Raw genomic sequence first — 22,963 nt, 5'->3', positions numbered from 1 at the left:
TAAGTTTTCAAATTAGGGTTATAAACTAGGGTTAGGGTTTAAAAGTAGGGGTTTAAACTAGGGTTAGGGTTTAAAAGTAGGATTTTAAACTAGGGTTGGGGTTTCAAAGTAGGGGTTTAAACTAGGGTTAGGGTTTCAAAGTAGGGGTTTAAACTAGGGTTAGGTTTCATTGTAGGGGTTTAAACAAGGGTTAGGGTTTCAAAGTAGGGGTTTAAACTAGGTTTAGGGATTCAAAGTAGGGGTTTAAACTAGGGTTAGGGTTTCAAACTAGGGTTAGGGTTTCAAAGTAGGGTTTTAAACTAAGTTAGGGTTTCAAAATAGGGGTTTAAACTAGGGTTAGGGTTTCAAAAGTAGGGGTTTAAACTAGGGATACGGTTTCAATTAGGGGTTTAAACTAGGGTTAGGGTTTCAAAGTAGGGGTTTAAATTAGAGTTAGGGTTGCAAAGTAGGAGTTTAAATTAGGGTTAGGGTTGCAAAGTAGTGGGTTTCAAAGTAGGGGTTTAAACTAGGGTTAGGGTTTCAAAGTAGGGGTTTAAACTAGGGTTAGGGTTAAAAAGTAGGGGTTTAAACTAGGGTTAAGGTTGCAAAGTAGTGATTTAAACTAGGGTTAGGGTTTCAAAGTAGGGGTTTAAACTAGGGTTAGGGTTTCAAAGTAGGGTTTTAAACTAGGGTTAGGGTTTCAAAGTAGGGTTTTAAACTAGGGTTAAGGTTTCAAAGTAGGGTTTTATACTAGGGTTAGGGTTTCAAAGTAGGGTTTTAAACTAGGGTTAGGGTTTCAAAGTAGGGTTTCAAACTAGGGTTAGGGTTTCAAAGTAGGGTTTCAAACTAGGGTTAGGGTTTCAAAGTAGGGGTTTAAACTAGGGTTAGGGTTTCAAAGTAGGGGTTTAAACTAGGATTAGGGTTTTAAAGTAGGGGTTTAAACTAGGGTTAGGGTTTCAAACAAGGGTTAAGTTTTCAAATTAGGGTTTTAAACTAGGGTTAGGGTTTAAAAGTAGGGGTTTAAACTAGGGTTAGGGTTTCAAAGTAGGATTTTAAACTAGGGTTAGGGTTTCAAAGTAGGGGTTTAAACTAGGGTTAGGGTTTCAAAGTAGGGGTTTAAACTAGGGTTAGGGTTTCAAAGTAGGGGTTTAAACTAGGGTTAGGGTTTCAAAGTAGGGGTTTAAACTAGGGTTAGGGTTTCAAAGTAGGGGTTTAAACTAGGGTTAGGGTTAAAAAGTAGGGGTTTAAACTAGGGTTAGGGTTGCAAAGTAGTGATTTAAACTAGGGTTAGGGTTTCAAAGTAGGGGTTTAAACTAGGGTTAGGGTTTCAAAGTAGGGGTTTAAACTAGGGTTAGAGTTTCAAAGTAGGGGTTTAAACTAGGGTTAGGGTTTCAAAGTAGGGTTTTAAACTAGGGTTAGGGTTTCAAAGTAGGTTTTTAAACTAGGGTTAGGGTTTCAAAGTAGGGTTTTAAACTAGGGTTAGGGTTTCAAAGTAGGGTTTCAAACTAGGGTTAGGGTTTCAAAGTAGGGTTTCAAACTAGGGTTAGGGTTTCAAAGTAGGGGTTTAAACTAGGGTTAGGGTTTTAAAGTAGGAGTTTAAACTAGGGTTAGGGTTTCAAAGTAGATGTTTAAACTAGGATTAGGGTTTCAAACTAGGGTTATGGTTTCAAAGTAGGGTTTTAAACTAGGGTTACGGTTTCAAAGTAGGGCATTGACCTAGGGTTAGGGTTCTAAAGTAGGGGTTTAAACTAGGGTTAGGGTTTCAAAGAAGGGTTTTAAACTAGGGTTAGGGTTTTAAAGTAGGGGTTTAAACTAGGGTTAGGGTTTCAAAGTAGGGTTTTAAACTAGGGTTAGGGTTGCAAAGTAGGGGTTTAAAATTGGGTTAGGGTTGCAAAGTAGTGGTTTAAACTAGGGTTAGGGTTTCAAAGTAGGGGTTTAAACTAGGGTTAGGGTTTCAAAGTAGGGGTTTAAACTAGGGTTTGGGTTAAAAAGTAGGGGTTTAAACTAGGGTTAGGGTTGCAAAGTAGTGGTTTAAACTAGGGTTAGGGTTTCAAAGTAGGGGTTTAAACTAGGGTTAGGGTTTCAAAGTAGGGGTTTAAACTAGGGTTAGAGTTTCAAAGTAGGGGTTTAAACTAGGGTTAGGGTTTCAAAGTAGGGTTTTAAACTAGGGTTAGGGTTACAAAGTAGGGTTTTAAACTAGGGTTAGGGTTTCAAAGTAGGGTTTTAAACTAGGGTTAGGGTTTCAAAGTAGGGTTTCAAACTAGGGTTAGGGTTTCAAAGTAGGGTTTAAAACTAGGGTTAGGGTTTCAAAGTAGGGGTTTAAACTAGGGTTAGGGTTTTAAAGTAGGAGTTTAAACTAGGGTTAGGGTTTCAAAGTAGGTGTTTAAACTAGGATTAGGGTTTCAAACTTGGGTTATGGTTTCAAAGTAGGGTTTTAAACTAGGGTTAGGGTTTCAAAGTAGGGTTTTAAACTAGGGTTAGGGTTTCAAAGTAGGGTTTCAAACTAGGGTTAGGGTTTCAAAGTAGGGTTTCAAACTAGGGTTAGGGTTTCAAAGTAGGGGTTTAAACTAGGGTTAGGGTTTTAAAGTAGGAGTTTAAACTAGGGTTAGGGTTCATAGTAGGTGTTTAAACTAGGATTAGGGTTTCAAACTAGGGTTATGGTTTCAAAGTAGGGTTTTAAACTAGGGTTAGGGTTTCAAAGTAGGGTTTTAAACTAGGGTTAGGGTTTCAAAGTAGGGTTTTAAACTAGGGTTAGGGTTTCAAAGTAGGGTTTCAAACTAGGGTTAGGGTTTCAAAGTAGGGTTTCAAACTAGGGTTAGGGTTTCAAAGTAGGGCATTAACCTAGGGTTAGGGTTCTAAAGTAGGGGTTTAAACTAGGGTTAGGGTTTCAAAGAAGGGTTTTAAACTAGGGTTAGGGTTTTAAAGTAGGGGTTTCAACTAGGGTTAGGGTTTCAAAGTAGGGTTTTAAACTAGGGTTAGGGTTGCAAAGTAGGGGTTTAAAATTGGGTTAGGGTTGCAAAGTAGTGGTTTAAACTAGGGTTAGGGTTTCAAAGTAGGGGTTTAAACTAGGGTTAGGGTTTCAAAGTAGGGGTTTAAACTAGGGTTAGAGTTTCAAAGTAGGGTTTTAAACTAGGGTTAGGGTTTCAAAGTAGGGTTTTAAACTAGGGTTAGGGTTTCAAAGTAGGGTTTTAAACTAGGGTTAGGGTTTTAAAGTAGGGTTTCAAACAAGGGTTAGGGTTTCAAAGTAGGGTTTCAAACTAGAGTTAGGGTTTCAAAGTAGGGGTTTAAACTAGGGTTAGGGTTTCAAAGTAGGGGTTTAAACTAGGCTTAGGGTTTCAAAGTAGGTGTTTAAACTAGGATTAGGGTTTCAAACTAGGGTTAGGGTTTCAAAGTAGGGTTTTTATACTAGGGTTAGGGTTTCAAAGTAGGGTTTTAAACTAGGGTTAGGGTTTCAAAGTAGGGTTTCAAACTAGGGTTAGGGTTTCAAAGTAGGGTTTCAAACTAGAGTTAGGGTTTCAAAGTAGGGGTTTAAACTAGGGTTAGGGTTTCAAAGTAGGGGTTTAAACTAGGCTTAGGGTTTCAAAGTAGGTGTTTAAACTAGGATTAGGGTTTCAAACTAGGGTTAGGGTTTCAAAGTAGGGTTTTAAACTAGGGTTAGGGTTTCAAAGTAGGGTTTTAAACTAGGGTTAGGGTTTCAAAGTAGGGTTTCAAACTAGGGTTAGGGTTTCAAAGTAGGGTTTCAAACTAGGGTTAGGGTTTCAAAGTAGGGGTTTAAACTAGGGTTAGGGTTTTAAAGTAGGAGTTTAAACTAGGGTTAGGGTTTATAGTAGGTGTTTAAACTAGGATTAGGGTTTCAAACTAGGGTTATGGTTTCAAAGTAGGGTTTTAAACTAGGGTTAGGGTTTCAAAGTAGGGTTTTAAACTAGGGTTAGGGTTTCAAAGTAGGGTTTTAAACTAGGGTTAGGGTTTCAAAGTAGGGTTTCAAACTAGGGTTAGGGTTTCAAAGTAGGGTTTCAAACTAGGGTTAGGGTTTCAAAGTAGGGCATTAACCTAGCGTTAGGGTTCTAAAGTAGGGGTTTAAACTAGGGTTAGGGTTTCAAAGAAGGGTTTTAAACTAGGGTTAGGGTTTCAAAGTAGGGTTTTAAACTAGGGTTAGGGTTGCAAAGTAGGGGTTTAAAATTGGGTTAGGGTTTCAAAGTAGGGGTTTAAACTAGGGTTACGGTTTCGAAGTAGGGCATTAACCTAGGGTTAGGGTTCTAAAGTAGGGGTTTAAACTAGGGTTAGGGTTTCAAAGAAGGGTTTTAAACTAGGGTTAGGGTTTTAAAGTAGGGGTTTAAACTAGGGTTAGGGTTTCAAAGTAGGGTTTTAAACTAGGGTTAGGGTTGCAAAGTAGGGGTTTAAAATTGGGTTAGGGTTGCAAAGTAGTGGTTTAAACTAAGGTTAGGGTTTCAAAGTAGGGGTTTAAACTAGGGTTAGGGTTTCAAAGTAGGGGTTTAAACTAGGGTTAGGGTTAAAAAGTAGGGGTTTAAACTAGGGTTAGGGTTGCAAAGTAGTGGTTTAAACTAGGGTTAGGGTTTCAAAGTAGGGGTTTAAACTAGGGTTAGGGTTTCAAAGTAGGGGTTTAAACTAGGGTTAGAGTTTCAAAGTAGGGGTTTAAACTAGGGTTAGGGTTTCAAAGTAGGGTTTTAAACTAGGGTTAGGGTTTTAAAGTAGGAGTTTAAACTAGGGTAAGGGTTTCAAAGTAGGGTTTCAAACTAGGGTAAGGGTTTCAAAGTAGGGGTTTAAACTAGGGTTAGGGTTTCAAAGTAGGGGTTTAAACTAGGATTAGGGTTTTAAAGTAGGGGTTTAAACTAGGGTTAGGGTTTCAAACAAGGGTTAAGTTTTCAAATTAGGGTTTTAAACTAGGGTTAGGGTTTAAAAGTAGGGGTTTAAACTAGGGTTAGGGTTTCAAAGTAGGATTTTAAACTAGGGTTAGGGTTTCAAAGTAGGGGTTTAAACTAGGGTTAGGGTTTCAAAGTAGGGGTTTAAACTAGGGTTAGGGTTTCAAAGTAGGGGTTTAAACTAGGGTTAGGGTTTCAAAGTAGGGGTTTAAACTAGGGTTAGGGTTTCAAAGTAGGGGTTTAAACTAGGGTTAGGGTTAAAAAGTAGGGGTTTAAACTAGGGTTAGGGTTGCAAAGTAGTGATTTAAACTAGGGTTAGGGTTTCAAAGTAGGGGTTTAAACTAGGGTTAGGGTTTCAAAGTAGGGGTTTAAACTAGGGTTAGAGTTTCAAAGTAGGGGTTTAAACTAGGGTTAGGGTTTCAAAGTAGGGTTTTAAACTAGGGTTAGGGTTTCAAAGTAGGTTTTTAAACTAGGGTTAGGGTTTCAAAGTAGGGTTTTAAACTAGGGTTAGGGTTTCAAAGTAGGGTTTCAAACTAGGGTTAGGGTTTCAAAGTAGGGTTTCAAACTAGGGTTAGGGTTTCAAAGTAGGGGTTTAAACTAGGGTTAGGGTTTTAAAGTAGGAGTTTAAACTAGGGTTAGGGTTTCAAAGTAGATGTTTAAACTAGGATTAGGGTTTCAAACTAGGGTTATGGTTTCAAAGTAGGGTTTTAAACTAGGGTTACGGTTTCAAAGTAGGGCATTAACCTAGGGTTAGGGTTCTAAAGTAGGGGTTTAAACTAGGGTTAGGGTTTCAAAGAAGGGTTTTAAACTAGGGTTAGGGTTTTAAAGTAGGGGTTTAAACTAGGGTTAGGGTTTCAAAGTAGGGTTTTAAACTAGGGTTAGGGTTGCAAAGTAGGGGTTTAAAATTGGGTTAGGGTTGCAAAGTAGTGGTTTAAACTAGGGTTAGGGTTTCAAAGTAGGGGTTTAAACTAGGGTTAGGGTTTCAAAGTAGGGGTTTAAACTAGGGTTAGGGTTAAAAAGTAGGGGTTTAAACTAGGGTTAGGGTTGCAAAGTAGTGGTTTAAACTAGGGTTAGGGTTTCAAAGTAGGGGTTTAAACTAGGGTTAGGGTTTCAAAGTAGGGGTTTAAACTAGGGTTAGAGTTTCAAAGTAGGGGTTTAAACTAGGGTTAGGGTTTCAAAGTAGGGTTTTAAACTAGGGTTAGGGTTACAAAGTAGGGTTTCAAACTAGGGTTAGGGTTTCAAAGTAGGGTTTCAAACTAGGGTTAGGGTTTCAAAGTAGGGTTTCAAACTAGGGTTAGGGTTTCAAAGTAGGGCATTAACCTAGGGTTAGGGTTCTAAAGTAGGGGTTTAAACTAGGGTTAGGGTTTCAAAGAAGGGTTTTAAACTAGGGTTAGGGTTTCAAAGTAGGGTTTTAAACTAGGGTTAGGGTTGCAAAGTAGGGGTTTAAAATTGGGTTAGGGTTTCAAAGTAGGGGTTTAAACTAGGGTTACGGTTTCAAAGTAGGGCATTAACCTAGGGTTAGGGTTCTAAAGTAGGGGTTTAAACTAGGGTTAGGGTTTCAAAGAAGGGTTTTAAACTAGGGTTAGGGTTTTAAAGTAGGGGTTTAAACTAGGGTTAGGGTTTCAAAGTAGGGTTTTAAACTAGGGTTAGGGTTGCAAAGTAGGGGTTTAAAATTGGGTTAGGGTTGCAAAGTAGTGGTTTAAACTAGGGTTAGGGTTTCAAAGTAGGGGTTTAAACTAGGGTTAGGGTTTCAAAGTAGGGGTTTAAACTAGGGTTAGGGTTAAAAAGTAGGGGTTTAAACTAGGGTTAGGGTTGCAAAGTAGTGGTTTAAACTAGGGTTAGGGTTTCAAAGTAGGGGTTTAAACTAGGGTTAGGGTTTCAAAGTAGGGGTTTAAACTAGGGTTAGAGTTTCAAAGTAGGGGTTTAAACTAGGGTTAGGGTTTCAAAGTAGGGTTTTAAACTAGGGTTAGGGTTTTAAAGTAGGAGTTTAAACTAGGGTAAGGGTTTCAAAGTAGGGTTTCAAACTAGGGTAAGGGTTTCAAAGTAGGGGTTTAAACTAGGGTTAGGGTTTCAAAGTAGGGGTTTAAACTAGGATTAGGGTTTTAAAGTAGGGGTTTAAACTAGGGTTAGGGTTTCAAACAAGGGTTAAGTTTTCAAATTAGGGTTTTAAACTAGGGTTAGGGTTTAAAAGTAGGGGTTTAAACTAGGGTTAGGGTTTCAAAGTAGGATTTTAAACTAGGGTTAGGGTTTCAAAGTAGGGGTTTAAACTAGGGTTAGGGTTTCAAAGTAGGGGTTTAAACTAGGGTTAGGGTTTCAAAGTAGGGGTTTAAACTAGGGTTAGGGTTTCAAAGTAGGGGTTTAAACTAGGGTTAGGGTTTCAAAGTAGGGGTTTAAACTAGGGTTAGGGTTAAAAAGTAGGGATTTAAACTAGGGTTAGGGTTGCAAAGTAGTGATTTAAACTAGGGTTAGGGTTTCAAAGTAGGGGTTTAAACTAGGGTTAGGGTTTCAAAGTAGGGGTTTAAACTAGGGTTAGAGTTTCAAAGTAGGGGTTTAAACTAGGGTTAGGGTTTCAAAGTAGGGTTTTAAACTAGGGTTAGGGTTTCAAAGTAGGTTTTAAAACTAGGGTTAGGGTTTCAAAGTAGGGTTTTAAACTAGGGTTAGGGTTTCAAAGTAGGGTTTCAAACTAGGGTTAGGGTTTCAAAGTAGGGTTTCAAACTAGGGTTAGGGTTTCAAAGTAGGGGTTTAAACTAGGGTTAGGGTTTTAAAGTAGGAGTTTAAACTAGGGTTAGGGTTTCAAAGTAGATGTTTAAACTAGGATTAGGGTTTCAAACTAGGGTTATGGTTTCAAAGTAGGGTTTTAAACTAGGGTTACGGTTTCAAAGTAGGGCATTAACCTAGGGTTAGGGTTCTAAAGTAGGGGTTTAAACTAGGGTTAGGGTTTCAAAGAAGGGTTTTAAACTAGGGTTAGGGTTTTAAAGTAGGGGTTTAAACTAGGGTTAGGGTTTCAAAGTAGGGTTTTAAACTAGGGTTAGGGTTGCAAAGTAGGGGTTTAAAATTGGGTTAGGGTTGCAAAGTAGTGGTTTAAACTAGGGTTAGGGTTTCAAAGTAGGGGTTTAAACTAGGGTTAGGGTTTCAAAGTAGGGGTTTAAACTAGGGTTAGGGTTAAAAAGTAGGGGTTTAAAATAGGGTTAGGGTTGCAAAGTAGTGGTTTAAACTAGGGTTAGGGTTTCAAAGTAGGGGTTTAAACTAGGGTTAGGGTTTCAAAGTAGGGGTTTAAACTAGGGTTAGAGTTTCAAAGTAGGGGTTTAAACTAGGGTTAGGGTTTCAAAGTAGGGTTTTAAACTAGGGTTAGGGTTTTAAAGTAGGAGTTTAAACTAGGGTAAGGGTTTCAAAGTAGGGTTTCAAACTAGGGTTAGGGTTTCAAAGTAGGGGTTTAAACTAGGGTTAGGGTTTCAAAGTAGGGTTTTAAACTAGGGTTAGGGTTTCAAAGTAGGTTTTTAAACTAGGGTTAGGGTTTCAAAGTAGGGTTTTAAACTAGGGTTAGGGTTTCAAAGTAGGGTTTCAAACTAGGGTTAGGGTTTCAAAGTAGGGTTTCAAACTAGGGTTAGGGTTTCAAAGTAGGGGTTTAAACAAGGGTTAGGGTTTTAAAGTAGGAGTTTAAACTAGGGTTAGGGTTTCAAAGTAGATGTTTAAACTAGGATTAGGGTTTCAAACTAGGGTTATGGTTTCAAAGTAGGGTTTTAAACTAGGGTTACGGTTTCAAAGTAGGGCATTAACCTAGGGTTAGGGTTCTAAAGTAGGGGTTTAAACTAGGGTTAGGGTTTCAAAGAAGGGTTTTAAACTAGGGTTAGGGTTTTAAAGTAGGGGTTTAAACTAGGGTTAGGGTTTCAAAGTAGGGTTTTAAACTAGGGTTAGGGTTGCAAAGTAGGGGTTTAAAATTGGGTTAGGGTTGCAAAGTAGTGGTTTAAACTAGGGTTAGGGTTTCAAAGTAGGGGTTTAAACTAGGGTTAGGGTTTCAAAGTAGGGGTTTAAACTAGGGTTAGGGTTAAAAAGTAGGGGTTTAAACTAGGGTTAGGGTTGCAAAGTAGTGGTTTAAACTAGGGTTAGGGTTTCAAAGTAGGGGTTTAAACTAGGGTTAGGGTTTCAAAGTAGGGGTTTAAACTAGGGTTAGAGTTTCAAAGTAGGGGTTTAAACTAGGGTTAGGGTTTCAAAGTAGGGTTTTAAACTAGGGTTAGGGTTACAAAGTAGGGTTTTAAACTAGGGTTAGGGTTTCAAAGTAGGGTTTTAAACTAGGGTTAGTGTTTCAAAGTAGGGTTTCAAACTAGGGTTAGGGTTTCAAAGTAGGGTTTCAAACTAGGGTTAGGATTTCAAAGTAGGGGTTTAAACTAGGGTTAGGGTTTTAAAGTAGGAGTTTAAACTAGGGTTAGGGTTTCAAAGTAGGTGTTTAAACTAGGATTAGGGTTTCAAACTAGGGTTATTGTTTCAAAGTAGGGTTTTAAACTAGGGTTAGGGTTTCAAAGTAGGGTTTTAAACTAGGGTTAGGGTTTCAAAGTAGGGTTTCAAACTAGGGTTAGGGTTTCAAAGTAGGGTTTCAAACTAGGGTTAGGGTTTCAAAGTAGGGGTTTAAACTAGGGTTAGGGTTTTAAAGTAGGAGTTTAAACTAGGGTTAGGGTTCATAGTAGGTGTTTAAACTAGGATTAGGGTTTCAAACTAGGGTTATGGTTTCAAAGTAGGGTTTTAAACTAGGGTTAGGGTTTCAAAGTAGGGTTTTAAACTAGGGTTAGGGTTTCAAAGTAGGGTTTTAAACTAGGGTTAGGGTTTCAAAGTAGGGTTTCAAACTAGGGTTAGGGTTTCAAAGTAGGGTTTCAAACTAGGGTTAGGGTTTCAAAGTAGGGCATTAACCTAGGGTTAGGGTTCTAAAGTAGGGGTTTAAACTAGGGTTAGGGTTTCAAAGAAGGGTTATAAACTAGGGTTAGGGTTTTAAAGTAGGGGTTTCAACTAGGGTTAGGGTTTCAAAGTAGGGTTTTAAACTAGGGTTAGGGTTGCAAAGTAGGGGTTTAAAATTGGGTTAGGGTTGCAAAGTAGTGGTTTAAACTAGGGTTAGGGTTTCAAAGTAGGGGTTTAAACTAGGGTTAGGGTTTCAAAGTAGGGTTTTAAACTAGGGTTAGGGTTTCAAAGTAGGGTTTTAAACTAGGGTTAGGGTTTCAAAGTAGGGTTTTAAACTAGGGTTAGGGTTTTAAAGTAGGGTTTCAAACAAGGGTTAGGGTTTCAAAGTAGGGTTTCAAACTAGAGTTAGGGTTTCAAAGTAGGGGTTTAAACTAGGGTTAGGGTTTCAAAGTAGGGGTTTAAACTAGGCTTAGGGTTTCAAAGTAGGTGTTTAAACTAGGATTAGGGTTTCAAACTAGGGTTAGGGTTTCAAAGTAGGGTTTTAAACTAGGGTTAGGGTTTCAAAGTAGGGTTTTAAACTAGGGTTAGGGTTTCAAAGTAGGGTTTCAAACTAGGGTTAGGGTTTCAAAGTAGGGTTTCAAACTAGGGTTAGGGTTTCAAAGTAGGGGTTTAAACTAGGGTTAAGGTTTTAAAGTAGGAGTTTAAACTAGGGTTAGGGTTTATAGTAGGTGTTTAAACTAGGATTACGGTTTCAAACTAGGGTTAGGGTTTCAAAGTAGGGTTTCAAACTAGGGTTAGGGTTTCAAAGTAGGGTTTCAAACTAGGGTTAGGGTTTCAAAGTAGGGCATTAACCTAGGGTTAGGGTTCTAAAGTAGGGGTTTAAACTAGGGTTAGGGTTTCAAAGAAGGGTTTTAAACTAGGGTTAGGGTTTTAAAGTAGGGGTTTCAACTAGGGTTAGGGTTTCAAAGTAGGGTTTTAAACTAGGGTTAGGGTTCCAAAGTAGGGGTTTAAAATTGGGTTAGGGTTTCAAAGTAGGGGTTTAAACTAGGGTTAGGGTTTCAAAGTAGGGGTTTAAACTAGGGTTAGAGTTTCAAAGTAGGGTTTTAAACTAGGGTTAGGGTTTCAAAGTAGGGTTTTAAACTAGGGTTAGGGTTTCAAAGTAGGGTTTTAAACTATGGTTAGGGTTTTAAAGTAGGGTTTCAAACAAGGGTTAGGGTTTCAAAGTAGGGTTTCAAACTAGAGTTAGGGTTTCAAAGTAGGGGTTTAAACTAGGGTTAGGGTTTCAAAGTAGGGGTTTAAACTAGGCTTAGGGTTTCAAAGTAGGTGTTTAAACTAGGGTTAGGGTTTCAAACTAGGGTTATGGTTTTAATGTAGGGTTTTAAACTAGGGTTAAGGTTTCAAAGTAGTGATTTAAACTCGGATTAGGGTTTCAAAGTAGGGGTTTAAACTACGGTTAGGGTTTCAAAGTAGGGGTTTAAACTAGGGTTAGGGTTTCAAAGTAGAAGTTTAAACTAGGGTTAGGGTTTCAAAGTAGGGTTTTAAACTAGGGTTAGGGTTTCAAAGTAGGGTTTTAAACTAGGGTTAGGGTTTCAAAGTAGGGGTTTAACCTAGGGTTAGGGTTCTAAAGTAGGGGTTTAAACTAGGGTTAGAGTTTCAAAGTAGGGTTTTAAAATAGGGTTAGGGTTTCAAAGTAGGGTTTTAAACTAGGGTTAGGGTTTCAAAGTAGGGTTTCAAACAAGGGTTAGGGTTTCAAAGTTGGTGTTTAAACTAGGGTTAGGGGTTCAAACTAGGGTTATTGTTTCAAAGTAGGGTTTTAAACTAGGGTTAGGGTTTCAAAGTAGTGATTTAAACTCGGGTTAGGGTTTCAAAGTAGGGGTTTAAACTAGGGTTAGGGTTTCAAAATAAGGGTTTAAACTATAGTTAGGGTTTTAAACTAGGGTAAAAGTTTTTAAAGAAGGGTTTTAAACTAGGGTAAGGGATTCAAAGTAGGGTTTTAAACTAGGGTTAGGGTTTCAAAGTAGGGTTTTAAACTAGGGTTAGAGTTTCAAAGTAGGGGTTTAAACTAGGGTTAAAGTTTCAAAGGAGGGTTTTTAACTAGGGTTAGGGTTTCAAAGTAGGGGTTTAAACTAGGATTAGGGTTTTAAAGTAGGGGTTTAAACTAGGGTTAGGGTTTCAAACTAGGGTTAAGTTTTCAAATTAGGGTTTTAAACTAGGGTTAGGGTTTAAAAGTAGGGGTTTAAACTAGGGTTAGGGTTTCAAAGTAGGATTTTAAACTAGGGTTAGGGTTTCAAAGTAGGGGTTTAAACTAGGGTTAGGGTTTCAAAGTAGGGGTTTAAACTAGGGTTAGGTTTCATTGTAGGGGTTTAAACAAGGGTTAGGGTTTCAAAGTAGGGGTTTAAACTAGGTTTAGGGTTTCAAAGTAGGGGTTTAAACTAGGGTTAGGGTTTCAAACTAGGGTTAGGGTTTCAAAGTAGGGTTTTAAACTAAGTTAGGGTTTCAAAATAGGGGTTTAAACTAGGGTTAGGGTTTCAAAAGTAGGGGTTTAAACTAGGGATAAGGTTTCACTTAGGGGTTTAAACTAGGGTTAGGGTTTCAATGTAGGGGTTTAAACAAGGGTTAGGTTTTCAAAGTAGGGGTTTAAACTAGGTTTAGGGTTTCAAAGTAGGGGTTTAAACTAGGGTTAGGGTTTCAAACTAGGGTTAGGGTTTCAAAGTAGGGTTTTAAACTAAGTTAGGGTTTCAAAATAGGGGTTTAAACTAGGGTTAGGGTTTCAAAAGTAGGGGTTTAAACTAGGGATACGGTTTTAATTAGGGGTTTAAACTAGGGTTAGGGTTTCAAAGTAGGGGTTTAAATTAGGGTTAGGGTTGCAAAGTAGGAGTTTAAATTAGGGTTAGGGTTGCAAAGTAGTGGGTTTCAAAGTAGGGGTTTAAACTAGGGTTAGGGTTTCAAAGTAGGGGTTTAAACTAGGGTTAGGGTTAAAAAGTAGGGGTTTAAACTAGGGTTAGGGTTGCAAAGTAGTGATTTAAACTAGGGTTAGGGTTTCAAAGTAGGGGTTTAAACTAGGGTTAGGGTTTCAAAGTAGGGTTTTAAACTAGGGTTAGGGTTTCAAAGTAGGGTTTTAAACTAGGGTAAAGGTTTCAAAGTAGGGTTTTATACTAGGGTTAGGGTTTCAAAGTAGGGGTTTAAACTAGGATTAGGGTTTTAAAGTAGGGGTTTAAACTAGTGTTAGGGTTTCAAACAAGGGTTAAGTTTTCAAATTAGGGTTTTAAACTAGGGTTAGGGTTTAAAAGTAGGGGTTTAAACTAGGGTTAGGGTTTCAAAGTAGGATTTTAAACTAGGGTTAGGGTTTCAAAGTAGGGGTTTAAACTAGGGTTAGGGTTTCAAAGTAGGGGTTTAAACTAGGGTTAGGGTTTCAAAGTAGGGGTTTAAACTAGGGTTAGGGTTTCAAAGTAGGGGTTTAAACTAGGGTTAGGGTTTCAAAGTAGGGGTTTAAACTAGGGTTAGGGTTAAAAAGTAGGGGTTTAAACTAGGGTTAGGGTTGCAAAGTAGTGATTTAAACTAGGGTTAGGGTTTCAAAGTAGGGGTTTAAACTAGGGTTAGGGTTTCAAAGTAGGGGTTTAAACTAGGGTTAGGGTTTCAAAGTAGGGTTTAAAACTAGGGTTAGGGTTTCAAAGTAGGGTTTCAAACTAGGGTTAGGGTTTCAAAGTAGGGGTTTAAACTAGGGTTATGGTTTTAAAGTAGGAGTTTAAACTAGGGTTAGGGTTTCAAAGTAGATGTTTAAACTAGGATTAGGGTTTCAAACTAGGGTTATGGTTTCAAAGTAGGGTTTTAAACTAGGGTTACGGTTTCAAAGTAGGGCATTAACCTAGGGTTAGGGTTCTAAAGTAGGGGTTTAAACTAGGGTTAAGGTTTCAAAGAAGGGTTTTAAACTAGGGTTAGGGTTTTAAAGTAGGGGTTTAAACTAGGGTTAGGGTTTCAAAGTAGGGTTTTAAACTAGGGTTAGGGTTGCAAAGTAGGGGTTTAAAATTGGGTTAGGGTTGCAAAGTAGTGGTTTAAACTAGGGTTAGGGTTTCAAAGTAGGGGTTTAAACTAGGGTTAGGGTTTCAAAGTAGGGGTTTAAACTAGGGTTAGGGTCAAAAAGTAGGGGTTTAAACTAGGGTTAGGGTTGCAAAGTAGTGGTTTAAACTAGGGTTAGGGTTTCAAAGTAGGGGTTTAAACTAGGGTTAGGGTTTCAAAGTAGGGGTTTAAACTACGGTTAGAGTTTCAAAGTAGGGGTTTAAACTAGGGTTAGGGTTTCAAAGTAGGGTTTTAAACTAGGGTTAGGGTTACAAAGTAGGGTTTCAAACTAGGGTTAGGGTTTCAAAGTAGGGTTTCAAACTAGGGTTAGGGTTTCAAAGTAGGGGTTTAAACTAGGGTTAGGGTTTTAAAGTAGGAGTTTAAACTAGGGTTAGGGTTTCAAAGTAGGTGTTTAAACTAGGATTAGGGTTTCAAACTAGGGTTATGGTTTCAAAGTAGGGTTTTAAACTAGGGTTAGGGTTTAAAAGTAGGGTTTTAAACTAGGGTTAGGGTTTCAAAGTAGGGTTTTAAACTAGGGTTAGGGTTTCAAAGTAGGTGTTTAAACTAGGATTAGGGTTTCAAACTAGGGTTATGGTTTCAAAGTAGGGTTTTAAACTAGGGTTAGGGTTTAAAAGTAGGGTTTTAAACTAGGGTTAGGGTTTCAAAGTAGGGTTTTAAACTAGGGTTAGGGTTTCAAAGTAGGGTTTTAAACTAGGGTTAGGGTTTCAAAGTAGGGTTTCAAACTAGGGTTAGGGTTTCAAAGTAGGGTTTCAAACTAGGGTTAGGGTTTCAAAGTAGGGGTTTAAACTAGGGTTAGGGTTTTAAAGTAGGAGTTTAAACTAGGGTTAGGGTTCATAGTAGGTGTTTAAACTAGGATTAGGGTTTCAAACTAGGGTTATGGTTTCAAAGTAGGGTTTTAAACTAGGGTTAGGGTTTCAAAGTAGGGTTTTAAACTAGGGTTAGGGTTTCAAAGTAGGGTTTTAAACTAGGGTTAGGGTTTCAAAGTAGGGTTTCAAACTAGGGTTAGGGTTTCAAAGTAGGGTTTCAAACTAGGGTTAGGGTTTCAAAGTAGGGCATTAACCTAGGGTTAGGGTTCTAAAGTAGGGGTTTAAACTAGGGTTAGGGTTTCAAAGAAGGGTTTTAAACTAGGGTTAGGGTTTTAAAGTAGGGGTTTCAACTAGGGTTAGGGTTTCAAAGTAGGGGTTTAAACTAGGGTTAGAGTTTCAAAGTAGGGTTTTAAACTAGGGTTAGGGTTTCAAAGTAGGGTTTTAAACTAGGGTTAGGGTTTCAAAGTAGGGTTTTAAACTAGGGTTAGGGTTTTAAAGTAGGGTTTCAAACAAGGGTTAGGGTTTCAAAGTAGGGTTTCAAACTAGAGTTAGGGTTTCAAAGTAGGGGTTTAAACTAGGGTTAGGGTTTCAAAGTAGGGGTTTAAACTAGGCTTAGGGTTTCAAAGTAGGTGTTTAAACTAGGATTAGGGTTTCAAACTAGGGTTAGGGTTTCAAAGTAGGGTTTTAAACTAGGGTTAGGGTTTCAAAGTAGGGTTTTAAACTAGGGTTAGGGTTTCAAAGTAGGGTTTCAAACTAGGGTTAGGGTTTCAAAGTAGGGTTTCAAACTAGGGTTAGGGTTTCAAAGTAGGGGTTTAAACTAGGGTTAGGGTTTTAAAGTAGGAGTTTAAACTAGGGTTAGGGTTTATAGTAGGTGTTTAAACTAGGATTAGGGTTTCAAACTAGGGTTATGGTTTCAAAGTAGGGTTTTAAACTAGGGTTAGGGTTTCAAAGTAGGGTTTTAAACTAGGGTTAGGGTTTCAAAGTAGGGTTTTAAACTAGGGTTAGGGTTTCAAAGTAGGGTTTCAAACTAGGGTTAGGGTTTCAAAGTAGGGTTTCAAACTAGGGTTAGGGTTTCAAAGTAGGGCATTAACCTAGGGTTAGGGTTCTAAAGTAGGGGTTTAAACTAGGGTTAGGGTTTCAAAGAAGGGTTTTAAACTAGGGTTAGGGTTTTAAAGTAGGGGTTTCAACTAGGGTTAGGGTTTCAAAGTAGGGTTTTAAACTAGGGTTAGGGTTGCAAAGTAGGGGTTTAAAATTGGGTTAGGGTTTCAAAGTAGGGGTTTAAACTAGGGTTAGGGTTTCAAAGTAGGGTTTTAAACTAGGGTTAGGGTTTCAAAGTAGGGTTTTAAACTAGGGTTAGGGTTTCAAAGTAGGGTTTTAAACTATGGTTAGGGTTTTAAAGTAGGGTTTCAAACAAGGGTTAGGGTTTCAAAGTAGGGGTTTAAACTAGGGTTAGGGTTTCAAAGTAGGGGTTTAAACTAGGCTTAGGGTTTCAAAGTAGGTGTTTAAACTAGGGTTAGGGTTTCAAACTAGGGTTATGGTTTTAAAGTAGGGTTTTAAACTAGGGTTAAGGTTTCAAAGTAGTGATTTAAACTCGGATTAGGGTTTCAAAGTAGGGGTTTAAACTACGGTTAGGGTTTCAAAGTAGGGTTTTAAACTAGGGTTAGGGTTTCAAAGTAGGGTTTTAAACTAGGGTTAGGGTTTCAAAGTAGGGGTTTAAACTAGGGTTAGGGTTTTAAAGTAGGAGTTTAAACTAGGGTTAGGGTTGCAAAGTAGTGGTTTAAACTAGGGTTAGGGTTTAAAAGTAGGGGTTTAAACTAGGGTTAGGGTTTCAAAGTAGGGGTTTAAACTATAGTTAGGGTTTCAAACTCGGGTTAGGGTTTCAAAGTAGGGTTTTAAACTAGGGTTAGGGTTTCAAAATAGGGGTTTAAACTAGGGTTAGGGTTGCAAAGTAGTGGTTTAAACTAGGGTTAGGGTTTAAAAGTAGGGGTTTAAACTAGGGTTAGGGTTTCAAAGTAGGGGTTTAAAATAGGGTTAGGGTTTTAAAGTAGGGGTTTAAACTAGGGTTAGGGTTTCAAAGTAGGGGTTTAAACTAGGGTTAGGGTTTCAATGTAGGGGTTTAAACTAGGGTTAGGGTTTCAAAGTAGGGTTTTAAACTAGGGTTAGGGTTTCAAAGTAGGGTTTTAAACTCGGGTTAGGGTTTGAAAGTAGGGTTTTAAACTAGGGTTAGAGTTTCAAAGTAGGGTTTTAAACTAGGGTTAGGGTTTCAAAGTAGGGTTTTAAACTAGGGTTAGAGTTTCAAAGTAGGGTTTCAAACTTGGGTTAGGGTTTCAAAGTAGGGGTTTAAACTAGGGTTAGGGTTTCACAGTAGGGGTTTAAACTACGGTTAGGGTTTCAAAATAGGTGTTTAAACTAGGTTTAGGGTTTCAAACTAGGGATATGGTTTCAAAGTAGGGTTTTAAACTAGGGTTAGGGTTTCAAAGTAGGGTTTTAAACTAGGGTTAGGGTTTCAAAGTAGGGGTTTAAACTAGGGTTAGGGTTTTAAAGTAGGGTTTTAAACTAGGGTTAGGGTTTCAAAGTAGGGTTTTAAACTAGGGTTAGGGTTTCAAAGTAGGGGTTTAAACTAGGGTTAGGGTTTAAAAGTAGGGGTTTAAACTTGGGTTAAGGTTTTAAAGTAGGGGTTTAAACAAGGGTTAGGGTTTCAAAGTAGGGTTTTAAACAAGGGTTAGGGTTTCAAAGTAGGGGTTTAAACTAAGGTTAGGGTTTTAAAGTAGGGTTTTAAACTAGGGTTAGGGTTTCAAAGTAGGGGTTTAAAATAGGGTTAGAATTTTAAAGTAGGGTTTTAAACTAGGGTTAAGGTTTCAAAGTAGGGTTTTAAACTAGGGTTAGGGTTTCAAAGTAGGGTTTTAAACTCGGGTTAGGGTTTGAAAGTAGGGTTTTAAACTAGGGTAAGGGTTTCAAAGTAGGGTTTTAAACTAGGGTTAGGGTTTCAAAGTAGGGTTTTAAACTAGGGTTAGAGTTTCAAAGTAGGGGTTTAAACTAGGGTTAAAGTTTCAAAGTAGGGTTTTAAACTAGGGTTAGGGTTTCAAAGTAGGATTTTAAACTAGGATTAGGGTTTTAAAGTAGGGGTTTAAACTAGGGTTAGGGTTTCAAACTAGGGTTAAGTTTTCAAATTAGGGTTTTAAACTAGGGTTAGGGTTTAAAAGTAGGGGTTTAAACTAGGGTTAGGGTTTAAAAGTAGGATTTTAAACTAGGGTTAGGGTTTCAAAGTAGGGGTTTAAACTAGGGTTAGGGTTTCAAAGTAGGGGTTTAAACTAGGGTTAGGTTTCATTGTAGGGGTTTAAACAAGGGTTAGGGTTTCAAAGTAGGGGTTTAAACTAGGTTTAGGGATTCAAAGTAGGGGTTTAAACTAGGGTTAGGATTTCAAACTAGGGTTAGGGTTTCAAAGTAGGGTTTTAAACTAAGTTAGGGTTTCAAAATAGGGGTTTAAACTAGGGTTAGGGTTTCAAAAGTAGGGGTTTAAACTAGGGATACGGTTTCAATTAAGGGTTTAAACTAGGGTTAGGGTTTCAAAGTAGGGGTTTAAATTAGGGTTAGGGTTGCAAAGTAGGAGTTTAAATTAGGGTTAGGGTTGCAAAGTAGTGGGTTTCAAAGTAGGGGTTTAAACTAGGGTTAGGGTTTCAAAGTAGGGGTTTAAACTAGGGTTAGGGTTAAAAAGTAGGGGTTTAAACTAGGGTTAAGGTTGCAAAGTAGTGATTTAAACTAGGGTTAGGGTTTCAAAGTAGGGGTTTAAACTAGGGTAAGGGTTTCAAAGTAGGGTTTTAAACTAGGGTTAGGGTTTCAAAGTAGGGTTTTAAACTAGGGTTAAGGTTTCAAAGTAGGGTTTTATACTAGGGTTAGGGTTTCAAAGTAGGGTTTTATACTAGGGTTAGGGTTTCAAAGTAGGGTTTCAAACTAGGGTTAGGGTTTCAAAGTAGGGTTTCAAACTAGGGTTAGGGTTTCAAAGTAGGGGTTTAAACTAGGGTTAGGGTTTCAAAGTAGGGGTTTAAACTAGGATTAGGTTTTAAAGTAGGGGTTTAAACTAGGGTTAGGGTTTCAAACAAGGGTTAAGTTTTCAAATTAGGGTTTTAAACTAGGGTTAGGGTTTAAAAGTAGGGGTTTAAACTAGGGTTAGGGTTTCAAAGTAGGATTTTAAACTAGGGTTAGGGTTTCAAAGTAGGGGTTTAAACTAGGGTTAGGGTTTCAAAGTAGGGGTTTAAACTAGGGTTAGGGTTTCAAAGTAGGGGTTTAAACTAGGGTTAGGGTTTCAAAGTAGGGGTTTAAACTAGGGTTAGGGTTTCAAAGTAGGGGTTTAAACTAGGGTTAGGGTTAAAAAGTAGGGGTTTAAACTAGGGTTAGGGTTGCAAAGTAGTGATTTAAACTAGGGTTAGGGTTTCAAAGTAGGGGTTTAAACTAGGGTTAGGGTTTCAAAGTAGGGGTTTAAACTAGGGTTAGAGTTTCAAAGTAGGGGTTTAAACTAGGGTTAGGGTTTCAAAGTAGGGTTTTAAACTAGGGTTAGGGTTTCAAAGTAGGTTTTTAAACTAGGGTTAGGGTTTCAAAGTAGGGTTTTAAACTAGGGTTAGGGTTTCAAAGTAGGGTTTCAAACTAGGGTTAGGGTTTCAAAGTAGGGTTTCAAACTAGGGTTAGGGTTTCAAAGTAGGGGTTTAAACTAGGGTTAGGGTTTTAAAGTAGGAGTTTAAACTAGGGTTAGGGTTTCAAAGTAGATGTTTAAACTAGGATTAGGGTTTCAAACTAGGGTTATGGTTTCAAAGTAGGGTTTTAAACTAGGGTTACGGTTTCAAAGTAGGGCATTAACCTAGGAAGAGGGTTCAAAAGTAGGGGTTTAAACTAGGGTTAGGGTTTCAAAGAAGGGTTTTAAACTAGGGTTAGGGTTTTAAAGTAGGGGTTTAAACTAGGGTTAGGGTTTCAAAGTAGGGTTTTAAACTAGGGTTAGGGTTGCAAAGTAGGGGTTTAAAATTGGGTTAGGGTTGCAAAGTAGTGGTTTAAACTAGGGTTAGGGTTTCAAAGTAGGGGTTTAAACTAGGGTTAGGGTTTCAAAGTAGGGGTTTAAACTAGGGTTAGGGTTTTAAAGTAGGAGTTTAAACTAGGGTTAGGGTTTCAAAGTAGGTAATTAAACTAGGATTAGGGTTTCAAACTAGGGTTATGGTTTCAAAGTAGGGTTTTAAACTAAGGTTAGGGTTTAAAAGTACGGTTTTAAACTAGGGTTAGGGTTTCAAAGTAGGGTTTTAAACTAGGGTTAGGGTTTCAAAGTAGGGTTTTAAACTAGGGTTAGGGTTTCAAAGTAGGGTTTCAAACTAGGGTTAGGGTTTCAAAGTAGGGTTTCAAACTAGGGTTAGGGTTTCAAAGTAGGGGTTTAAACTAGGGTTAGGGTTTTAAAGTAGGAGTTTAAACTAGGGTTAGGGTTCATAGTAGGTGTTTAAACTAGGATTAGGGTTTCAAACTAGGGTTATGGTTTCAAAGTAGGGTTTTAAACTAGGGTTAGGGTTTCAAAGTAGGGTTTTAAACTAGGGTTAGGGTTTCAATGTAGGGTTTTAAACTAGGGTTAGGGTTTCAAAGTAGGGTTTCAAACTAGGGTTAGGGTTTCAAAGTAGGGGTTTAAACTAGGGTTAGGGTTTCAAAGTAGGGGTTTAAACTAGGGTTAGGGTTTCAAAGTAGGGGTTTAAACTAGGGTTAGGGTTAAAAAGTAGGGGTTTAAACTAGGGTTAGGGTTGCAAAGTAGTGATTTAAACTAGGGTTAGGGTTTCAAAGTAGGGGTTTAAACTAGGGTTAGGGTTTCAAAGTAGGGGTTTAAACTAGGGTTAGAGTTTCAAAGTAGGGGTTTAAACTAGGGTTAGGGTTTCAAAGTAGGGTTTTAAACTAGGGTTAGGGTTTCAAAGTAGGTTTTTAAACTAGGGTTAGGGTTTCAAAGTAGGGTTTTAAACTAGGGTTAGGGTTTCAAAGTAGGGTTTCAAACTAGGGTTAGGGTTTCAAAGTAGGGTTTCAAACTAGGGTTAGGGTTTCAAAGTAGGGGTTTAAACTAGGGTTAGGGTTTTAAAGTAGGAGTTTAAACTAGGGTTAGGGTTTCAAAGTAGATGTTTAAACTAGGATTAGGGTTTCAAACTAGGGTTATGGTTTCAAAGTAGGGTTTTAAACTAGGGTTACGGTTTCAAAGTAGGGCATTAACCTAGGGTTAGGGTTCTAAAGTAGGGGTTTAAACTAGGGTTAGGGTTTCAAAGAAGGGTTTTAAACTAGGGTTAGGGTTTTAAAGTAGGGGTTTAAACTAGGGTTAGGGTTTCAAAGTAGGGTTTTAAACTAGGGTTAGGGTTGCAAAGTAGGGGTTTAAAATTGGGTTAGGGTTGCAAAGTAGTTGTTTAAACTAGGGTTAGGGTTTCAAAGTAGGGGTTTAAACTAGGGTTAGGGTTTCAAAGTAGGGGTTTAAACTAGGGTTAGGGTTAAAAAGTAGGGGTTTAAACTAGGGTTAGGGTTGCAAAGTAGTGGTTTAAACTAGGGTTAGGGTTTCAAAGTAGGGGTTTAAACTAGGGTTAGGGTTTCAAAGTAGGGGTTTAAACTAAGGTTAGAGTTTCAAAGTAGGGGTTTAAACTAGGGTTAGGGTTTCAAAGTAGGGTTTTAAACTAGGGTTAGGGTTACAAAGTAGGGTTTCAAACTAGGGTTAGGGTTTCAAAGTAGGGGTTTAAAGTAGGGTTAGCGTTTTAAAGTAGGAGTTTAAACTAGGGTTAGGGTTTCAAAGTAGATGTTTAAACTAGGATTAGGGTTTCAAACTAGGGTTATGGTTTCAAAGTAGGGTTTTAAACTAGGGTTACGGTTTCAAAGTAGGGCATTAACCTAGGGTTAGGGTTCTAAAGTAGGGGTTTAAACTAGGGTTAGGGTTTCAAAGAAGGGTTTTAAACTAGGGTTAGGGTTTTAAAGTAGGGGTTTAAACTAGGGTTAGGGTTTCAAAGTAGGGTTTTAAACTAGGGTTAGGGTTGCAAAGTAGGGGTTTAAAATTGGGTTAGGGTTGCAAAGTAGTGGTCTAAACTAGGGTTAGGGTTTCAAAGTAGGGGTTTAAACTAGGGTTAGGGTTTCAAAGTAGGGGTTTAAACTAGGGTTAGGGTTAAAAAGTAGGGGTTTAAACTAGGGTTAGGGTTGCAAAGTAGTGGTTTAAACTAGGGTTAGGGTTTCAAAGTAGGGGTTTAAACTAGGGTTAGGGTTTCAAAGTAGGGGTTTAAACTAGGGTTAGAGTTTCAAAGTAGGGGTTTAAACTAGGGTTAGGGTTTCAAAGTAGGGTTTTAAACTAGGGTTAGGGTTTTAAAGTAGGAGTTTAAACTAGGGTAAGGGTTTCAAAGTAGGGTTTCAAACTAGGGTTAGGGTTTCAAAGTAGGGGTTTAAACTAGGGTTAGGGTTTCAAAGTAGGGGTTTAAACTAGGATTAGGGTTTTAAAGTAGGGGTTTAAACTAGGGTTAGGGTTTCAAACAAGGGTTAAGTTTTCAAATTAGGGTTTTAAACTAGGGTTTGGGTTTAAAAGTAGGGGTTTAAACTAGGGTTAGGGTTTCAAAGTAGGATTTTAAACTCGGGTTAGGGTTTCAAAGTAGGGGTTTAAACTAGGGTTAGGGTTTCAAAGTAGGGGTTTAAACTAGGGTTAGGGTTTCAAAGTAGGGGTTTAAACTAGGGTTAGGGTTTCAAAGTAGGGGTTTAAACTAGGGTTAGGGTTTCAAAGTAGGGGTTTAAACTAGGGTTAGGGTTAAAAAGTAGGGGTTTAAACTAGGGTTAGGGTTGCAAAGTAGTGATTTAAACTAGGGTTAGGGTTTCAAAGTAGGGGTTTAAACTAGGGTTAGGGTTTCAAAGTAGGGGTTTAAACTAGGGTTAGAGTTTCAAAGTAGGGGTTTAAACTAGGGTTAGGGTTTCAAAGTAGGGTTTTAAACTAGGGTTAGGGTTTCAAAGTAGGTTTTTAAACTAGGGTTAGGGTTTCAAAGTAGGGTTTTAAACTAGGGTTAGGGTTTCAAAGTAGGGTTTCAAACTAGGGTTAGGGTTTCAAAGTAGGGTTTCAAACTAGGGTTAGGGTTTCAAAGTAGGGGTTTAAACTAGGGTTAGGGTTTTAAAGTAGGAGTTTAAACTAGGGTTAGGGTTTCAAAGTAGATGTTTAAACTAGGATTAGGGTTTCAAACTAGGGTTATGGTTTCAAAGTAGGGTTTTAAACTAGGGTTACGGTTTCAAAGTAGGGCATTAACCTAGGGTTAGGGTTCTAAAGTAGGGGTTTAAACTAGGGTTAGGGTTTCAAAGAAGGGTTTTAAACTAGGGTTA

This window comes from Leptonotus elevatus, chromosome 1 (assembly GCF_054856555.1).
Source record: "Leptonotus elevatus isolate MCC_2025b chromosome 1, RoL_Lele_1.0, whole genome shotgun sequence".
NCBI classification, from domain to species: Eukaryota; Metazoa; Chordata; class Actinopteri; order Syngnathiformes; family Syngnathidae; genus Leptonotus; species Leptonotus elevatus.
Note: the sequence above shows the minus strand (reverse complement) of the source record.